This window comes from Poecilia mexicana, unplaced genomic scaffold, assembly GCF_051168715.1.
Source record: "Poecilia mexicana isolate PSO_F unplaced genomic scaffold, ASM5116871v1 scaffold_23, whole genome shotgun sequence".
Classification (NCBI taxonomy): Eukaryota; Metazoa; Chordata; class Actinopteri; order Cyprinodontiformes; family Poeciliidae; genus Poecilia; species Poecilia mexicana.
This window is the reverse complement of record NW_028263392.1, coordinates 14,236,396-14,258,085: the sequence shown is the minus strand read 5'-3', so window position 1 is coordinate 14,258,085 and position 21,690 is coordinate 14,236,396. Positions and strand designations below refer to the sequence as shown.

The following is a 21,690-nucleotide window of genomic DNA, read 5'->3' as shown; positions in this document are numbered from 1 at the left end:
AGTGTTCATGACAACCCCGTAAGTGAAAGCCCCCTCTTTCACTGAATTACAATACATTTACATCAGTGACAGACTCTGTTCTTGGTGCCGCCAAGTCTTTCTGGCTGCTCGTGTTAGATCAATGTTTTGATACGGATACAGACCCACAGAGAGTTGCAGTCAGCCACACTGTGTCCAAGATGTTAAAATTTATGACAGCTCTCACCCCTATGAGGGTTTCGATTCCACACATCAATAGCACTCAGTAAATTTCTAAACAGAATGAATGAGTGGCCAGTGGGGAGTCTAGAACAGGAGATAAAGTCACAATAAGCTTTCTCGCTGCACATCCTGTTGCATTTCTACAACATGATTATTTCTGACACAGAAAAATGTAACTTTCTTTCTTGTGAGAAAGGAAAACTTCTAAAAGCACTTCATTAATGCATTTGTAAAAAAAAAAAAAAGTGAAATGGCAGTGAAATGGCTAATGTTGCCGTTTGATAAGAAGCTTCAACACAGACAATGAGCTACATCAGGACAATGACTGGGTTTGGTTGGGGAATAAAGGATCCATGTCTCTGTTATGAATGTAAGGTGTCAGGATTTGATTAATGTCTGACATCATAATACATTTCAACTTGAGTAAGCAGCTAAACTGTGAGGGATTGCTGGCCACCTTCCTCCATGATAGAGTCCATTTCTCATCTGAGGATTCAGGTAATCCAGAAACGTCCAGCAGATTGATTTGGACATTAAACCTTTATGTGTATTACGCCCAATGTCTTGGTATCTATTTCACATTAAATTTTCATGGAACAACAAAGACTGGATGAGAGTCGAAATTAAACAGCTAATTAGTACAAAATAAATAGGCAAGTTCTTGTTCAAATGTTTGCATACAATCACCATGAACCTTGGCAAAAGCCATGTTTCGAGATACTTGGGGACGTTTTATAATCAAAAAAAGGTGATCTGCTGTTCTTTATGACAGAAGACTTAAACCTCCCTTTAGTCCGATGGGAAGTTAAATAAAACATATATAACCTCAACCATTTAATGCATCAATGTTGGTCAAATAATACAATTTAGGGGGCTAATAAATGGTGCTTGTACTTGGTTAAAATTGGGACCGACATGTCCTAACTTGCATTTTTCAGTCTAATTGTGAGAAATTTCCACATCTGATTTTTATGTGGATCTATAAAAACAAACCTATTTGGGGTGCCACTCCCACCCCTCTACACATTCCAGTCAGCACAAATTTTCTCAAGAGAACTTACTGTCACTTTCATTTACCCCACAGGCATGCCTGTGAGGAAGATTTACCTCATCATGCAGGTACTTGCAACTGATTTATAGTGATTCCTGGTGAAACTGAGCAAATTAACTGTCAACGTGAATGTGTCACGTTGAGAAAATTAATGCTTTGGTACCAGCTCAGAGAGTCAGGGTATGGGGTTATAGTTATATCTTAGTTGACTGTCATGTTTGGTGAAACAGCAAGTCAGCCATGCAAGCCTGGGATCTCTGTATTTATTTTTTTAGAGACTTGGCTGAAGAAAGGAAAAAAAGCGATTTTTTGTGAAAATTCTTGAACGAATGTAACGTGCTGTAGGTTATGGCCACAGTCTGGAGGCTCATTATGAAAATAAGCACAGTGGGTATGTTTAGGGGTTTAATTGTGCACGGCTCACCACAGTTCTCCTCCCCTTAATCTCTGTCGCACACCTTTCTCATCTGCTGAGTGTAAAATTATGAGCTACATTCAGACAGCTTGATTTTCTGGTAATCGTGTTAAGCAATCCCACAACTGCAGCAGGGCATTGTTCAGGAAGGGTTTCAGAGACGCTTTGGCTGGCAACACGCCACATATGATCGCATTCAAGCTTTTTAATATCCTCATTTTTGCCACTCAATGTCAGTTCACCTTGATCAGGTCTGAGCAAGTTGGTGGTTTGTGTGCCAATTCACAGCCTTTTCATCAGGACAATGTTTTAAAAATAGGGCAGCTTTGTTCAGCCATTTCAGAAAGACTCACATGAAAAGGCACTGCAGTGTAATAAATAAGGAATCTCCTTAACCTCGCTAAACTTTGCTGGCCATTTAATAATAAAAGGTGAATAAAATGTCATTAATGCTCATTTTATTCTCTTCTGAGAGAAATCTATCATTTCTTATAACAAACTTGGTTGAATGAGTATTGGATAGTGTGTGCCTTTATGGCATTAAACCTTGATGTCTAAAAACACAAAAAGCATTTCCACTCATAGGGAAATCCTACTAGTTTAAGCATGAGTTCATCTGCTAATTAACATCTTTCCAAATGTACAATCTAATAGGAACTCTGTATCCTTTGTTTGTGAGTGGAACAAGTTACATTACCACCATCCAAATCACATTTGAACAAACAAACAGCCCTTTTTGTAACATATCACTTTGGTGATCCGCAAAACATCCCACTGAGATCGGCTACAGGAGTACACTAGACTCATTTTCATCTTCAAGGAACCAGTTTTATTGAAATGAGCGTTGTGACATGGTGAATTGTCCTGCTGGAAGTGACCATCAACAGACAAAGATTAGTCATAAACACAATGACATGGCCCCAAAGTATGCCAAAAGAATTACCCCCATCCCATTAAATTGCCATTCCCTGCAGCCTGAACCTGAATGGATCCATGCTTTCATGTTATTAAGCCACAATTATTACCTATGCATCTGAATGTTGTGGCCCTAATCAGGATTCAACTGACGGGGCAACATTACTCCAGTCTGTTACTGGTTCAAAGTCTAGTCTCAGTTTCCTGTTCTTAGCGGAGAAGTGACCAATGTGCTTCAAGGCTAGACCTATTCATTCATAAATAATTTATGAATACAATTACTGTATTCCTCATATCTTACTTTTAAGGAGTGGTTATTTGAGATACAGTTGCCTCTCTATCAACTCGGCCTAGTCTGTCCGTTCTCCGTTCACCTTTGGTATTAATTAGGCATTTTCATCAACACCACTCTGGCTCACCGGATATTTTCTCTTTTCAGGCCATTCATTGTTAATCTGATAGAATGTTATGCTTGAAAACCAATTAAATAAGCTGTTTCTGAAACATGTGGACCTTCCTGTCTGGCAGGTAAACCTAATAAAGTGACTCCTGAGTATAAAATAAGAAACTGAGAAATCAAACCTACGTAACAGGACTCTGAGAAAGAACCTTGCTCTGGTCATGGGCTTATTCTAAGCTAAATACTTACATAAAAAGAGAAAGGTGAATTTGGACAATGAAACATTTTAGTCTCCAACAGACTTAATGATGCTGACTGTTAGCATCATTAAATCTGATGGTAACATTACCAGCTAAATTGGGTTTAACACTTAAATCACTGCCTAAAACATTTGTGTTGTTTAGCATGAAGATTCTTGCATGAGAGTACAATCAGTGTGCAGAGGATAAGGTATTTCTTGGTGCCGTTTGTTAGATTTCTGCTGCAGTAGGAGGCTTTTAAGGTTTTGCCTATACTAAACGAACAAGCATGCTGCATTAATTAGATGTGATCAACGTTGCCCAGCTTGGTCATTTCTCACAGGCCTTCCTCCCGTCTCTTTCCTTCAGCATAATGTAAATTACGGTTTCCCTGGCCATTATCCTTACACTCCCATTCATCTCAGCCAATTTAAGGGCCAGCAAAGAGAAGAATCTCCTATCTAATCAATATTCCAAGGGAGGCAGAGAGTGCTGTCACATGTCCACATCTCAGACATTCGTCAGAATAACCTAGCCTGACTTTGTGTCATTTCCTTCAGAGGAATTGAACATGATCATCACTGCATCACCTTTAATTCCAATTTTCAGAATTTAATTCTCTGGATATTTAATAAGCTAGAGTTCAAACATTTTTTGATAAAGTGATTGTTGAGTTCAGAGTTTCAAACAGAAGCCAGAATTATTGCTTAAGGTGATTAATCCGACGGCCTTCGTTTCAGCTAAAATTACAACCTCCATTATAAACACTGATTATGCTCCTGTCAACAGGCCAAGAGTAGAGCTTATTCCACGTCACTTTGTGTTACCAATAGTTCAGATAATGAAAATTTCACTGTCACACAGCTTCTGTTTTAAAACATGAAGTCCTCCTTTTCTTACTTTAGCTGTCTGTGGGGTGAATAATTCAAACCACAAGCTGATTGGTGACTTTAATCATTCTGCTGCTGTCAAATGAGTATCAGAGGCCACAGACAGAATCATAACACCAGAACCATACATAATTGCAAATTATGATCCTAAATAGAACTGTAAAATTTCCTTCTGTCTGTGACAAAATACCACCAAAGGGGATGAAATGCTATTAGTGGTAATACATCATTTAAGTATACTTTTATTCCTCATGTGTACTTGGGTTTGACACAAAAGTTTAGAGGGGATATTGCTTTGAGAGAAACCCCATGCTGTTATGTTTCAGCTATGTGGATGTAGAATTGTAAATAAAACGGATTCCAAGGATGAATATGTAGTTAGTGTAATAAGTTTAAAAGAATTTGCTCAAGGTTTTACCTAAGCTCTCGGTTTTATTTCTAAATTGGACTCAGGATTGCTCTTGCAGCAGCCTCAAACACAGCAGGTGCATAAATGACCAAGGAGAAACTTATTACTGTTCTACTGCGAAATCTGTATTAACCATCATAAATTCTGATCTTTTAATTCTACACAGAATCCAGTTTAGCTTTAAAAATGGCTTAAATTAACGTGCTACTTTTGAATATGGATTTTACTGGCCACATTATAAGGTATACTTTTTCATTTGGTCGTCACACCAATAGAGAAAATCATCTAATCACATGGCAACAGCTTCATGCATTTAGGCTTCTGGGCATTTTGAAAGACGATGTGTTGAAGCTTAAACAAAGCAATAAAATATGAAAGAGAAAGTAGTGATTTTACTCGACGCGTGGTTGCTGGTGCCAGATGGCTGAACTGAAACTGCTGATCTACTGGAATTTTCCGATGACATATCCTGCAGAATAATGCACCATGTCAGAAAGCTGAAATGGCCTTAAGATGGTTCCTTGGACATTACAATGAGTTTACTGTTCTTCAGTAGCCAGTGCAATCGACTCCTTTTTCTAGATGTGGTTTAAAGCGTAAGTGACATATTTGTATGCACTGCATGGTGCCATCATGTTTCTATGTACAGAAATGTCCTTTTGTAGAGAGACACATTGTGCAGGAACACTCTGTCTCATCAGCACATTATGTTTACATGCAAACAAAACTTTTGGTGGCAAATCTCAGTGTTCATTGATATTCAGAGATCAAAGTCATATAGATCCACATCATGCATGCTAACTTGTACATTTTGTGCCAGAAACTATGACAGCAGTATTTTTGTGGGGGGGTTTTCTGCAGCCAACTTGAATTCTCCTTGGTTGTTTTTAAAAATGTAAATATAAGCTAAAAAAAAGGTTACCTCGCTAAGAGGTAAAATAGTTATAGCAGAGTCCTTTAAATCTAGCCTAACACTTCTTTAGCCATGCCCTTTTGAATGTTGATCCTGGGTATAATAGCTACAGACCATCTTCTATGTGCACTAATCTCTTTTCTAATGACAATATGATGACAGAAGACAGAAATACATATCAGTTGGTTTGGGAGTGCAGATCCCTTCTGGCCTGTGTCTTCAGACCAACTAACCAGAGAAGTCCAACTAAAGATGATAGTCAGTATAAAGCAACTGACCCTGAAAGCAAGTCAAATAAAGAAAACCCACATCTCTAATTTCAGAATGGCATCCTACTTAAATTCCCCTTTGCCATAGCAATTTTTAAACATATCAAATCTAGCCTTCAGAACCAAATACAGGCATGAACTTTGTAGCAAGGAAAAACCATCGTTAGATGAGGGGAGAAAGGAAGAGAATGCACTGAGGAGTGCCCTGCTAAGCCTGTGCATTGACCCATTACTAAAGTCTGGCCTCACTTTCTGCACAAAGCAGCTTCTACTGTCTGAAGCACAACGCTGCTGCTGTTATTACCAAAGAGGTCATAGATAACAGCCCTTTCGTGACTTTTTGAGATCTGCCCAATGCTCACAGACAATGTGGTGGTTCATTTCACTTTACTTGCTCACACATAGGGGAGGGATTTGACATGCATAATGAGGCTTTAAATATCATCCTGGCTCTTAGCTCAAAACTTAGTTGCAACTTCGCACAAGTCCTTCTTTAAGAGCATCTCTTCAGATGCACAAGAGGAAGACAGCCTCCAGCATTCGATGCAGCTGCTAATCTGGGGCTGTAAATCAAATTGGCAGAGCCACTCCCTCTCATCCTCCGTCCCACATAAAAGCAGCATAGCTGAGTGAAGCATATTGATGCCAGCCCCTGGAGTGTGTTAACAGTCGTCCAACTGGACCAACGCCTAGCAGTGCTTCTGGACGCTTCCTGCCATCGCAGGCACAGAGGGCTTAGCAGTGGCTCATCAAACCCACTGTGCTGTGAAAGGATGACAGCGTGAGGCCTGTAGATTAAAACCACTCAGCGCTCTGACATTGCAAAAGAAGACCGAACGCACTCCACAACCAAAGATTTAACAAAAATCATCTTTCTGGGCCATGGCCGGTCTGTTTGCACGACTGAACTCAAAGAAATAACCAAAGGGAAATAATATCTGTTCTCGAAGCAGTAAGCTCTCATCCATATTTGATAAGTTCTACTTGTAGCATTACCCATCTACTGGACAGCCAGAGCTACATTTCTGGCTGTCCACATTTCGTGACATTAGAACCACAATCTCCTGTGCATATGGACCAATACACACTAGCGTATAATTGTAAGGTGAAAAAACTACAGGGTTATCACGTTTTCCAAATAAAAATCTGAAAAGTAAGAGTTATGTATCTTATAACTACTTTCCCTGACCCATTATATCCATAAATTACAATTTGTTTGACTAATAGTGGTTTTGTTATAAAATTCTTACACCTGAACTGTGAATCTGTCCAACTGTAGCTTAGACTTGTTAAGAGTTACAAGACAAATCACGTTAGCAACGTGCTCTTGAGAACTACAGCAGCAGAAGCTAATCAGTTACACAACAGGACTGCAACCTTTTCAGTGAATACTTGTACCCTTTTACAGCTCTTGTATGCTGGCAAGCTCTACTGCGTCCCGCCGTCTCATATGGGAGTAAACAGATCAATAGTCTCACCTGAGACGTAGATGCTCACCTTCTCCTAACAGCGGTGATCAAGCAATATCTGTAAATCCCCCTCCTTTCAGCTGCAGCCATAATGACACTAATGGGCAGCAATGGTCTCAAGTGACCCTTTATTACAGTGATTAAGCCAGCAACATCAAATATAATGTTCTAATCTGATTAAGAGATGGACACAGATAAGTGGGAGAGGGGCATGGAGGGAGCCAGTGAAACCAAATAATTTTTCATTGCTTGTAAATCCAGAGTCCAAATTGGAATGATCTGGATGTCCAGCCAATTTTGATGGTCAGGAAACTTTTCCTCAAATGTGCACATTTTAATATTTGCTACCAAGATTTAGACCAAAAGTGAATTCTGATTAAGTTGATTTCTGCATCGCTTTCAAAAAGTGGACGTCATGTTTTCAGATTCTTTCCAACCAAAAGAAATATAAAATATTGCACCTCGGCTGGGACATTTATATGATGCAGACCAGCCCAAAAATCAATCCTCTCCCCAGAGATGGAAGCTGCAGTGACGGATACCATCCTCCCCCCACGCCTTGCTGTGAGACAAGAGTGCCACTTTGTGTGTGTGTGTGTGGAGATCTCACTTCATTTAGCACTGCACCACAGGGGAGCCATGGAAAATCACACAGAGACACGGAGAGAGAATAAACAAACAAATCAAAAGCATTAAACCAAGCAAACACAACATAGGAGGCTTTTTTAGGGACCGTTAAACCTCCATTATCCACCTGAAATTAAATCTCTTTTCAGTCGACTCCTGTTTCGGGGGGTGTACTGAGCTCAAGTTTCAAATTAGAATGTGAGAGTATTGACAATGATGTTATTCTGCAAAATCCTTGTTTTGTTTTCAAGGTAATGCGGAAAATGTCTGGTCATTTACTTTGAAAAAATAAGAATCCGTCCACTCTAAGTACTTAAGCCTTTATTCATTTGCTTGTGCTGGCTGTAACCAGAACACTTTAGCATTTAAGCACTTTAAAGACATAGCCTACTTTCTGCCAAAATAATTACTTTTTTTTTAGATGATTAGGACTTTTCCAAAGAGAAAAATTCTCATATATCCATGTCTTTCAAACATTTGGGAAGTTATGTTCTGGCTTTGTCAACTTTTAATTAACTTGCAGCATTTATCAACAATGAACCTGTATGTATTTTACAGAAACCTCAAGAACGCTTATGTTTTGGGAAATCTTGGGGGGGAAAAAAAAAAAAAAAAAATCGGTTAAGATTTCAGGAAGAGAACTGCTGTGGACTTCAAAAAAAACAGTCTGGTGTGTGTTCATGTTTAGTCATTCTATTAAGGATGTGCTTATAAAACGCTCATATCGTATGTAAAATGCTTGGCTAATATTTTTAGACTATACTGTCTACATTTATTTCCAAATAGAAGCGTTTGCCCTTTGATCTGACCTGAATATTTTAACATTTGAGTGAATGTTGATTTTTAAGTATAATTTGGCCTCAGTTTAACTTGCAGCTAAATATTTTATTAAGTGTGTGGAAGGAAGACTGTCTGCAGACGGATGAGTTTTACAGCAGTCTGTTTCACTACCGAGGCTCCATAATGTAGAATATGTTTTGAAAAGGAAATCTATTTTTTAGCTTCAATAACATGGAGCATGTGCAGCCTATGTGATGTTTCTGTTCTGTGGGAAAGTGAAGCTGTGGCTGAGTAGCTCAGGTGCATTTATGTCGTCTCACGCTTTCATGTTCAGCTGGGTTATCTAATGACTGAGTGGCTGCAGCTGTGAAATGGTGGGTGGGATCAGATCGGAGGTACAGAAAAAGCTTGAAAGACGTTGACAAATTTAAATCCTACGGAATTAAAAACATACTTTAAAGAATGAGTTTTTCCTTCTTTATCATCGTTAGTCATTTTTACTCTAAAGTTATATTTTTTATTGGCATGACGAATATATTCTGCTGTTACACGCAAACCAAAAACCTAAGGCTGAGCTGTTTGTATGCTTCTGTCAGAAACCGGAGTGCAGCACAGATCTTCTATTCTAGGATGACATTTCAAATGAATAGATTGAAAACGACCATAGAAAATGTGAAGGTTACTCTAAAAATAAATGAGAAAAGCTCTAAATCCAGATTGTGGAAGATGAACAAAGTGCAAAAGTCAGTTAACACATTAAATCAAAGTTTATTTTTGATTGCAACTAAGAATACTTAGAATCAATATACAATAAATTGTGACAAAGTTAATGCAAGGCGATGGTAAAAAATGAATTCATGAAGTTAAGATCCATTCTTGTAAAAGATTTACTGGGGCAAAAATATTTCAATAAAACTCAATTCGGTGCAACAGTCACTTTCTCAGAGTTTCATCATTTCTTGCTGCTAACAACTTTTCTCTTTTAAACCCAATAAAGAAACGGCTTATAATTATTAAATGTAACAGGCTGCAACACTGACCCAATTGCATTATAGTCTGCTTTCTAAACCCCTTCACTTCATTATTGTTAGTTTATATGCAAGTTCTGCAAAACAAGTCAAAATGGATAAGACTAACTAAAATAGTTTTACTTTAAATACCATGAAAAGTACAAAAACACATGTACACAAGTTCAGGGAGTTTGATTCATCAGTGGTAATGGTGGAATATTTTTCTATGACTGCTTCCACTCCTTTGCACTTACCTTTTCAATTTGATCGACATTGTGATTGCAGCACTCTGATGAGCTGACAGTTTTGAATCCATTCTCCAGAGATGGGAATATTCTTGGCCTTTCACTTTGATCAATTATCTTTTGAGTGTGTATGTGAATGAGAGGAGGAACCTGGCAGCAGTCTGAAAAAAAAAGAAACCACAAAGGGAATAAAAATGAACCTCAGTCATGTAAAAAAAAAAACATGAACATGAAAAAAAAAAAAAAAATATATATATATATATATATATATATATATATATATAAAAAGTCAGATCTGAATTTTTTATTGCCGCTGTCAAACCTGGACATTAAGTACTTGGGGTCTGAGCCAACTCTTTGTCTGGAATTTGAAAGGACTTCTGGTTTTATGGTTAGATTTATTCTATTAGTTTATCCTATTTGTACAGAACAAACACAAACATTTGCATTTATTATTAATGCAGAGGTTTTTAAAAGCCCCTTCATGAGGAAAATTGTTTTCACATAACTCTACTAGCAATTAAGAGTTTCTTACTCCAATAAAATGACTTTCTAAGGTTAAATATATATATATAAAATTTGTGCCAAGCATTATAATCAAAAGTAAGCCTCCTAAATCAGTGGTGACAGACTGAGTTATTATACTGCAACTTTCAGATTCATCTCGTCTCCAAAACACCTGAATGACTGAATGGCTCGTTACCAGGCCTCTGCAGAGCTGAATGACTGCTGATGAGCAAATTCAGACATTTGGTTCAGACATCTGAAAGTTGCATCCATTACAACAAGACTGTTATTTGAAGGCGATGATGTTCCTAGCAAATCCCCTCACTCATTTGTATCAGGGTCAGTTTAACCGTTGGGAAAAAGAACATGCTAAAAATACAGATTATTCTTGAGAAGTTCATTTATTTCAGTGTCTCGGTTCACCAAGTCAAAGATTAACTAAACAGTGTTGTTTTCAAGCTTTGATTTGGTGAACTATGACAATTTTCCGTGTTTTGCTAATGAAAAAGCAACATTTAATAAAGATGTTATGCATTACCCAGGTGAATTTTTAAAAAATCAGAGGGATTTATAAGTTGTTCTTGAGACCACCTGGCAGATTCATACAGTCACTTAATTTTTGATCAAACGTAGATCAATCTGAACTATAACAAGATTTAACAAATAAGATAGTAAGAAAACAATTTAATGAAATTGAGACAATGGCTCGATAAGGAACAGAGGATGTCTCTGCAGTCACATTCGTCTTTTTGTATTTTAGGACGATGCCAAGCTCTCAGATTACAACCAGAATGGTGTTTCTGATCCTTACGATGTTTGATTGTTACTTACATTTATAATGTAGCTTTAAATTCTTTCTCACCACAGATTTGAGACATCATTATGGCCATATCAGTTCTAAATCTGCTAAGTGCATTTTGTGAGGATCAGTTTTGCATATGCCTGGCTCTTCATGAGGCTTTTTCCTGCTGGCTGGAAACAACAATGATTGTTAAGCAGTTCTCTTTTTTTTTTTATTTGGGCAAATAATCCCTTCAATATATCCTCACTAGCTTCATTAACTTGGACATGTCCAATCAAGATAAGGGGAATTGCTCTGTGGGATCAAAACAAACAAGAGTGCTGCAATAAAGTCCTTTTTGCAATTTAGTTATCAGTGTGTAAGCTTAGAACTTAGCAATTATATTTTAATGACTACAGAAAGCTTTAATATTAAAGAAAATCCAGTCAATTTTAAATTTAAAGGAGTAATTTGATTTGCTATGAAATAAATCAGAACCTAATCTAGTTGGGTGGGTAGAAGAGGATTCTGAGAAGGTGTTTCTGAAAGACTGTTTTAATTAGTTTGATTGTTTATGTAGAGGATCAATTTGTAACTGTCACAATGATGCTTTCATATGCACCTATTTGACCATATTTCAGTGGCTGAATCCCACACACAGACCGGAGATAGTTACTGTTCACAGACACCTTGAGAAACAATGCCAGGTTTATCCACTTTGTTCCAGGACGTTGCTGAATCAGGATGGATGTGGTTCAAGAATCTACAGTAAAAATCTAACTATTGAGGAATGGCAGCCCTGCTGAGAGTAGACCAGTCATGATTTTTGAAGTAATGGAGAATGTAGTTATATTCTTTTATGATAGTAATCTGACATATTTTGATCCTTATTTGCCATTCCAAATACCCTATATGTAAATCTAAGAAAGCTGGTTCAAAAGCTGCACTCATATTTCACACAATTCATAATGGATTATAGAAATAAAGTGGGTAACCAACATTTTAAGCACAAATAAATGGGTTGGTTTGTGCAAAACTCCATTGTTATGAGGAAAATGAATATAAACCTTAAATCCAACATGTCTCTTACTATTAATCTATTGAAATTTCCATGTTTAAAAGAAAATTTGTCCATGTAGGGGACCAAAACGAGTCGTACTCCAGAGGCCCACAGGTTTCTAAAGTTTTTCTCAAATGTGGGAGAGAAGTAGTATGTTACCTGGCAACCTTGGACGGGCTGAGGATAATGTTGTTTGTCCTCTCAACGTGTGGTGCTGTGATACAGAAAAGATGAGACACACACAATGAGCCTCCATTAGCATTTAACACCTGACCGACAGCCAAGCAAGTTAAACTTTGCTTGGCTGTCCGTACAGCTTTCAACAGTGTAACTAGCAATCGTGCTCAAACACACCTGACTTCACACAGAAGTTCACTGCACTTCTGTGAAGTGAACATACCCTATATACAATACTTCGTGCACAATCAAATACTTCAGGTAACTTCAGTAGCTAGCCCTTAGATCTATTGCATCACAAATGGCCATATTATCCCTTCAAACCAAAGAAAGAATTATTTTAACATGCTCCATTTAATTTTTATCAAATGACAAATCTTTTCACGGGTGGCTTTTAATCCTTTATAGTTAGTGCTTTAACATAAATAACTTGTCCCTTTATCTCAGACCTTTTTTATTTTTAACTATCAAAATAAAAATATATGAATTTGCTTATAACTATTTTTAAAAGTTTCTACCATTTTTATTCTTCACAAATAAAATATACTTTATTTTTTAAGCATTTTAGCTTTTAACTGCATCCACTGTTTTGACAGAACAGTATTTTACCCTTTACGCAAAACACTGACGACAAAACTGAAAAATATGCAACGCTCCTTTACTGCTAGGTCTCTTGACTAAGATGCTAACATATGGTTCCTCTGGTTTTTTGCAATAACCCACAAAGATATGTCCATTTTACAAATAAAGAGACCCAAACAATGTCCTTTGTGTGAGAACAGCTTCAAAATGTGCAGAATAAAGTAAGTTCAAAATGAATTCAGTAGTCATTCAGCTGTTTCTCAGCTAGCTTAGCACACATGTGCTAGGTCCGCTAGCATTAGCATTAATTTGTCTCCAAAAATATCTCCTGTTTTCTGCACAATACTGATCAGAAACAGCATAACGTGACTCACTAGTTGACTCTCAAGTCTACAACCTCTTCATCTCTAAACGGTAAACAACATATATGAGTCATAGTACATTTTTACTGACCCGTGATACAGAAAAGAGGAAAGTTTATTCTTCCTCTGTGTGCCCAACATTCTATATGCCAGCAATTCGACCGGTGCCCCTAGTGGCTGTATGTGGAATCACACTGAATAACTGAAATAACTAAAGAACTTATTAAATTAAGGACAGAAAAAGAAAAATAATGTTGGGGAGACTATTTATGCTTAGTGTTTTCATTTACTTATAACTTGTCTTCACCCCTTTACAAATACATTAGCATAAAAATGTATTTCCAGTCAACCAGTAAACTCATTTTGACACAATGACTTGGAGAGTTGTTCTCTTGTTCTGAGAAGATGGTTTGACGATAGTCAGAAAATAAATGCACAATTTTCAGCTTTAGCTTAAAAGAATCAATAGATATATTTTTAAGCCATCGACCCAAGAAATGTAATAATTTGTATTGAAACATTGAATTTTAACGTGTTTGTCATGTGATTGTCTTATTTTAAAGGTGACAACACAAGGTGCTTACAGATCATGTAAACTAGAAACAAAATGATAGAAAAAAACATTTTCTTTTACAGATGTTCTCAGCTCAAACTTATTATTTTGCAGTTTGATTAAAATATTGTCTGTTCACTTTCATCATATTATAATGGGTCAAAATATTTCAGAGATTTGATGTTGCCATAGATTTTGGTTACAGGCAAGAGATGGAATTCAAAAAATAATGAAGTCGAAAATGATACCAGATTTTTTGGGGGGCTTCTTTCCTTTTCATAAGTTATTATCAACAAAATAGCCATTATGGTGGCAGGTCTGCTAATGAATGCTTATTTGAGGGGATCTGATTTGCTCAAGGCACAGTGTTTTCATGAGATGCGGGGTGAGGTGCAGTGTTTCTGCTGAACTAGATGAGAAACACCAATTAGCCATGTTTTAATGGCAGACAGAATAGCTTTTGAGAACAAAAGTCCAGCGGCATGCTTTCCACGAAAAATAAAGCTGTCAGTCAGGACACATGGGAATAAAACACTGGAAGTGCAGGGAGGACATACTAAACAGGGCTAATTACATAGCTGACATTTCTTCCCTTCACACATCCCTTTGCAAAGCAATTTTTTCCACATTTCTTTTCCTCAATAAATCCACAACACTGTTTTTGTTTGGATTTTCAAAGAATTATGTGAGGATATTTAACAAGCAATGCAAAGTTAAGTCAGCTGTTTCCTTTGAGAACAATGCAAAAGAGATCAATGCGTGATCAATCCCATTTCAAGACCTGCTAAAACTTCTTTAAGAATGCCTCATTAATTTTCTCTCTAAAAAAATGCCAATCTTTGACAGCATGCCAGCAGCACTTACTGTGGTCCTTTTATTGGAAAATGAAACCCTCAGATCATTAATTATTCTCTTAAACCTCACTGACATAATTTAAGTGAGCAGCTACACTCGTGACTGGTAATTCCAGGTGGGACGTTTTTCTAGGGTAATGCAAATGAAATCAGGAGTATTTAACATACAGCACAGAATGTATAACGAGAGAGTATTACAATTTCCATTCTGATAGAAACTATGAGTTTATAATAGCATTCATCCATCTATTGTTATCTTCTTATCTGACATTGTGCCCCACTTGTTTTGTGGTAAAACTCTTTCTTTGCCACAATGGCTCAAATCATTCTTTCTCTCTTGCAGTTCCATCATCCCATTGTTCATATCCAAGGAATTTGAACTCTTCCACTCAAGGCATAGACTAACCTTGCATGGCAGAAGCTACTGTATGTCCTTGACTTTGCCTTGAGGTTTTGTTCATATAACCAAGGGCAGCGCTGGTGGAATCCAGCCTACAAAAGGGACTAGCTTGCTTTTCTTTGCCAAGAATGGTGTACAAAATGTCCTGAAACATTTGTTGAAGTTCAACATTAGGCCCCGGCCTTTGCTTTGGTCTTGGAAGAACCGGTCTTGACTCCATTCAAGGTCAAAGTCTCTCAAGGACTCAAGTTGCAGACCACAACCAGACCTTCCCTTTCTTAAACATTCTGGAACACTGCATTGATCTGCCAATCAGCAGGTATAGCACTTCAATCACAAAGATGATGTGAAAAGCTGTCAGAATAGCGTAGACTCTCTGTAGAGAGGATATTAGGGTGAGACAAGAGATGAAATATCACAAGTCAGATATCATATTACATCGACCACTAATCCCCTTCCATCAGCATACAAATGAAAAAGCTGACATCCTCATCTAATCAGGAAAGCCACATAAGTGAATCCTGTTGAAATTCCCTGTCTCTATAACAGCCCCGTTTGACAGGCTGTCAGGTTTGAACACCACCAGTTTTGGCCATGATGCATCTGTTACTGGGATCAAGGTTGACTTTCATGGATTAGCATCTGTCAGCTTTATTTTGAGCGACACCATGAGGCTTCAGAACTCCGATTACTGCCTGCGATGCTGATGGCCTCTTGTGACTGGCTCTGGCATCCTTGTCTCATCTGACAGAGCTGAAGTTGCCTCTTTTACAGGCAAGTGAAAAACCACAGAGTGTCTTCATACATCAGTGGTTCGAGGACTGCAAGTCCCATAACACCCCCCTGAATTTGACAGTTTGTTATAGTCTTGTGGCTTTTCGCTCAGTGCTTCATTTCAGAAACACAGAAATGTGGGGAAATACTCATCTCCCATTTAATTGTTGGTGCTCAAATGGATGTGTCGTTATGTAAATGGCATAAGGTGAAAATCTAAAACACTAAATGTAAATTGAACAACCTGTCCAAGGGTGACAAGGCTCTGCTTATTGATAAACCCTGAATCACAGGAGAAAGAGGGACAGAATGGGGAATGGAGGAAGGAGAGGGCAGAGGAATACAAAAACAATGAAGTGGAACAAATCCAACAGGCACAAGGCTTTATCTCATTCCCTCCGCTTTCTCCGTCTTTTTTTCATTTTTGCTATCTTTCCTTATCTTAATGAGCACCACAGCTTTCTATCTAGGGATGGTGCCAGTGTGATACATCACAGGCGGGACACATTCAGAGGAGCGAGGACAGGACAGTAGCAGGGTGACAGTGATGGTGCCGTGGCGATTAAGAGTGCTTAGGTAGTCCCACTGATTCAGCGAGGGCAAAGGAGCACCATAATGCTTACCGAAATGGCAGAGGTGAACGTCCTTTCGTCGAAAACGTGGAGTGCATGCGTGTTCAGAAAAACAATTATAAAGACAAAAGACTGAATAAAAATGAGAAAGCAAAGGAGGCTTGGTGTTATGAAGAACAGCAGATTAAATCGACACCTAACTCCTGCTTGAGTTCCCGACTGGAAAACCACTACAAACATTATTCTTTATCTTTTATGAACGTACTGGTTAAATTCGATGAATTAGTTCATACATTGCGCCAATTTAGAACAAAAGTCATCACAAGCTTAGAATTTGTATGTTAAAAAAAATAAATTTAGTCCACATTCAATGATGTAAATTACTTTCAATGAAATCCAATCTTTCAGTTAAATTCGGATCCACCAGCAAACTGTCTAATGCTGTTCAATCACAATACAATAACACCAAGCCATCCCAAAAATAAAAGGTTGGCCTGTCCAAGGAAGCTCAGCTAATTGCATTGAGACTTTGACATGGCCGCCATCCCTCACTTTGGGAAAACAGTAGAGTAGAGAAAACATTTAATTGTTCAGGCTCAGACTGAATGGCCATCTGGAAAATCCAGCTGGGAATGGAGATGAGTAGAAGGAGGACAAAATATTTCATATAAAATAAGCGACTTCATAAATATTCACATTCAAAGTTGAATAGCCTTTGTATCTTCACATGGAATATCCTCAACTACCCGATTTGTGTGACATGTGACCCTCTAAACTACTGAGAGTGACATGAGTGACATTATGTTTATCCAGCTGAGTACACTTTAGTGGTAGAGTCGGCTATAATTGCTTATTGGCCGGAGTTAAAATTGTCTGGTCATAAAGTCAGAACCACTCACTGCCCAAAGTCTGAGTGTTCACTTGCATAACGCGATCTCATTACTCAGAGGCGACATCGCACCACATTAATAAAAGGTGACCTTTCCATTTGTTTGCAGACGACTCAGCCTGGCATAATTTCTCTAATTCATTCATGCAGTCTCAAAATCTCCAACAGATTAAAACCGAAGTGTGCATATCTGTCCTTTTCTTTGATTTAAACAACTGCAGCTGACGTAGTGTTCCCTAAACGCTCCGAAACTTAAAAACTAGCAGACAAGAGTTCCACAGATCACATTTGTTTGAAAGGAATATTTACATGTTTAAAACAAGATGGAGGATTTTTTTTTCCTTTGGAAGCATCTCTTCATTCTGACAACTGTTTGTGAGGGAAGCTTATGCGACAGCAAGTGAACATGGTGTCCTCAAAGTTGTTGTGGTAGAAGCAGAAAAAAATGGGCAAGAATAACGATGAGTTGGTTGTGACAAGGCACAAAGTGTGACTGCAGGATGACTGGATCATAGCATCTCCAAAACTTCATTTTGTTTGGTATTTCCAGCCTGTGGTCAGTCGGTGTGTATCAGAAGGAGACCAACAAAGCAACAATGATGGACCAGTGACAGGGACATAGGCTGTCTTGGCTTGTAAGATGTTTCTGTTTGCACATTTCATGACATCCTGACGCACTAGTGGTTTTTCACCAGCAGGTCAGGCTGCAGCTGAAACAGTTGGAGAAGCTAAAGCTCTTTCTGAGAAATGTGTGCGTGCGGCGCTTTGTAGCGACACACGTCAGGATACTCATATTGGTCATTATGTTATGCCTGACGAGTCTGTCACCCAAGACTGGGTTAAATGTGCTATAAAGTTACACAAATGAAACCTTTTTAAGTCACACAGAAACCCAACGACTCCAGTTTACTGGTGCCACTTTACAAGCAGATTTTAATTAAACAAAATGTCCAAATGCAGGCGCAGCGTAGCAGGCAGGCCTCAACACGATCCAACTAAGACGATTAATGAAGCATTATTTAAATTAGCCAACTCTGAAGAGCACTTTTATGCATTCAGTTTTATGGGAAGTTGGTGGAGTGCCAGAAACTCCCAGATGAAACAAGACAGTCCACATGTCATCATGGAGAGATTAATGAAATGAGGACAAAAAAAAAGAGCTCTTCCTGAGTCAGTGCAACCTGGTTTCAAAACGTGGAAGAAAATCTTGGTCTGCAGAAACAGAAAGATATGGCATAATGTTACCCTGTCATGCTAACAGTTGTTCTCATGGCCAAGAAACGCTTAGCGAACTACTAAGGTTTCTTAAAAGTATTAAGAGCTTTGAGTGCTGAAGTTGCACCATGGACAGAAAGGCACGCGCTGCATTGTGCAACAATCACTGCTGCTCTATTTTTTGCCCACAAGACTTAGATTAGATAATCAAAAGTGGGCACGTCTTTATGGCACAACAAATGGAAATGTCAATACACTTATTCAAGCTCAAAGGATTTTTTTGCATACACTGTAAAGAATAATGGAAAAGAATAATGCAGGCAGAGAGGACTGGAGACGGTTTTTTAACTTGCTCAGATCATTTAAATGCCTTTAGGCTCACACAAATACGCAGGCCGTTGCAAACTGCCGCTGTTCCGAAGAATTTCTCCAGAGACGTTACTCTGATGAGCAGATGTTGCTTTGAGTGTTTGTCTGATCAGGAACGTGCTTCGAGGTTGCTGCAAATGTCCTTGCGTGCCAAGTAAGAAAAAACATGTCATGTATCAGCTCGTTGACACAAGGGATAAATTCCTCAAAGCTAAAATAAAAGAAAGATATGTTTTGATAAGCAGGAGACATGGATAATGTTAGAAATACATCAGATATACTTTTAAAAGATCTACATGAAGATCCACACTAGATAGGTTATAAGGACACTTAGCTTTAGTTTGAGAAACAGTTCAGATAGGAAAATGAAAATCTGCTAAGAAAGTCAAATGAATATGAACAGGATCAGAAAATGTTTTTTTTATGTGTATGAAATAAAGTCTTTAATGTGAAGTGAGAGGGAAAAGTGTGAGCTTTGAGGAGGCAGCATGGAGGCGTTTGTCAAGTCATATAGAAGCTGCAGGCTCTCTCTTCCTTGTCAAAGGAAAATTGACTCGTCCCCCTTTTACCTTATCCCAGCTAGCTTCAGGACATTGAACATTCATTACTGGCTGAACTCCAGTTTTCCTTCTTTTTTTTTTTTTTTTCTTTAATTTTTGCATCCCAGAAGGCCTGTGATATTTTCCAGACAGGGTGGTTTCTGAACTGTCAGCTGCAGTTACGACAATATATGATCTTCTCGCTGAGCTGGATCTGTTCAAAAAGAAGTCGGCTCGCGTGGCTATTTTAATCTCTCCTCCACAGTTAGAACATGTCTTCAGACATGTTTATACAACAGATTGTTCGATTTTACTGCTTTCTAGAACTGCAACAGTTCAATACAACACTTAACTTGAGTAGAGTTCACTTTTACAAAACTCAAAAATTAATAGAGAATTTGATCAACATTCTCTGAAGGTTTGTAAGAGGGACCTGTATTTCTTGTATTAATCAGATAAACTTTTTTGTGCACACTCGGTAACTCATGGGATCTTTCGGATTATTTGGGACTGGCTGCGTTTCCTGAAATGGAAATATGTAATGTACTTGTCCAATAAATTGGTTGCCTGCTGAATTGTCAGAGGTGACAGAGGTGCAGAGATTGACATCAACGAAAAGTAACTATCTGCTGTGCAGAGAAAAGTTTCTAGGACGTGCAAGAAAGTTTATCTGGTGTGCAGCACAAAGTTAGTTTCTCGTTCAATGTCCCTTCAGGGCCTCCGTAGAAACGTATTCTTTAGCATGGCTATCAATCCTCCTTGAAATTTTCCACAAAGTAAAGAATAAAATGTATTTAATTCAAGAGTTTGTGAGGGAGAAGTAAAATTATAAAACATTCAGATGTGTAGCACTGTCAGATATTGTGACTTTGAAGCTGGACCAAAATGCAAACAAGATGGTGGGAACTTTATGTTGATAGAGGGTTTGGTGCTTACATACACAGGAGATGAGACTAACCACATAAGAAATAGGTGAGTCTTATTTGGGGCAACGCTGAGCAAGAACTAAGCAGTGGAGACTGAGGGAACTTAAATACTAAGATATCTTAACCTAAACACAAAGAAACGACAAAACTGAAACTAACAGAACAATTTAAATGGGGATGAAAACTGTATTACTACCTTCCACTTCACAATGCTCTGAAAACTTCAAGAGTTACATAAATCACTTATGCAGACATTTTTTTTATAACTTACGGTGGCATCTAATGGTGAAAATCTCCATTCGTATGTCCCAGCAATATAATTTTATTCTGAAAGAAGAGTGTTTATGACGTGTCGTTGTTTGCACTTGGGGCACAGTGACACATGGCCACCTACAGGCTCTCAAGGGAATCCAACTCTGTGGCTCTGCAGATTAAAGTTTGTTTTTTTTTCCACCTGCTTGAATGTCATTTCCTGCTTGTTAACTCTCCATTATCGTCTCTTACCTCATACCCACTTGACACGAGCACGAAAGAGAGCGCAGGCTTTTTCAAGGATTTGTCACACCTGCGCAAGAGAGGTTTTACCATTAATTATGTCATGTCAGGCAGAAGGTTGCCATCCGATATTCTGATAAAAGTCCACTGTCACATTCAGTTTAAGTAAAAGGTTTTGCTCTGATGCATATGGTATTTAGGACCTTCTTTTAGTAAGGGTGAGCTTAAAGTGTCGTGTTTTCACTGATTTAAGTGCATACAAAATTTAAAGAAAAAGAAAAAAAAATTAAGAAGTTAAAGGCTCTGGTTGCAGAGACTAACTTGTAGCTGGGCGCACTAAACGGTAAAAATAATCCACAACTCTCAGAAGAGAGAACTCGAGGAAATGAATGCAAATTCATAATTACTCTCCAGCTCAAGACTCAGATTGTTTAGCCATGTTTCATCACCTCACAGAGATGAGTTGGGTATTGGTTGGATGCATAAGAACCTCTCTCTGCTTTGATGGTTATCAGGACAGTTTTAATTTCCTGTCAATTTGGGGGGGTTTTTTCTGAATATTTGCACACACTCGGATGCCTCAGCGCCGCTCCTTTAGGATTTTTGTTACAATCCCTGACAGGCCAACAGCAGAAGAGCTTATAAGCATGTTAAAATTAATGAAACAATATCCTGCAAGCGGGAACGCAAACTTATAGTGAAGCCAGAAAAGGTTTCAGGTTATTGTGCCACAAAATAATTACATCAATTGTTTACACCCCACTATTATTTTTATTATACATCTAATTTAATTTTTACTTTG

General features: G+C 38.1%; 2 protein-coding genes and 1 long non-coding RNA gene across 3 annotated transcripts in view; 1 reads left to right on the top strand and 2 right to left on the bottom strand.

Moving 5' to 3' along the window:
- Positions 1 to 21,690, bottom strand: part of gnai1 (guanine nucleotide binding protein (G protein), alpha inhibiting activity polypeptide 1) — a 424,795-nt gene that overhangs the window by 283,459 nt on the left and 119,646 nt on the right. The window lies entirely within an intron of this gene.
- The window catches only part of chrm2a (cholinergic receptor, muscarinic 2a), a 76,252-nt gene that overhangs the window by 42,281 nt on the left and 12,281 nt on the right, over positions 1 to 21,690 (top strand). The gene's annotated exons all lie outside the window — the stretch shown is intronic.
- LOC106927353 (uncharacterized) lies at positions 9,284 to 13,487 on the bottom strand. The gene is made up of 3 exons (XR_001420278.2): positions 13,394 to 13,487; positions 12,341 to 12,395; positions 9,284 to 9,994 (listed from the first exon to the last, which is right to left on the bottom strand). It is a non-coding gene; the product is annotated as an uncharacterized LOC106927353 (long non-coding RNA).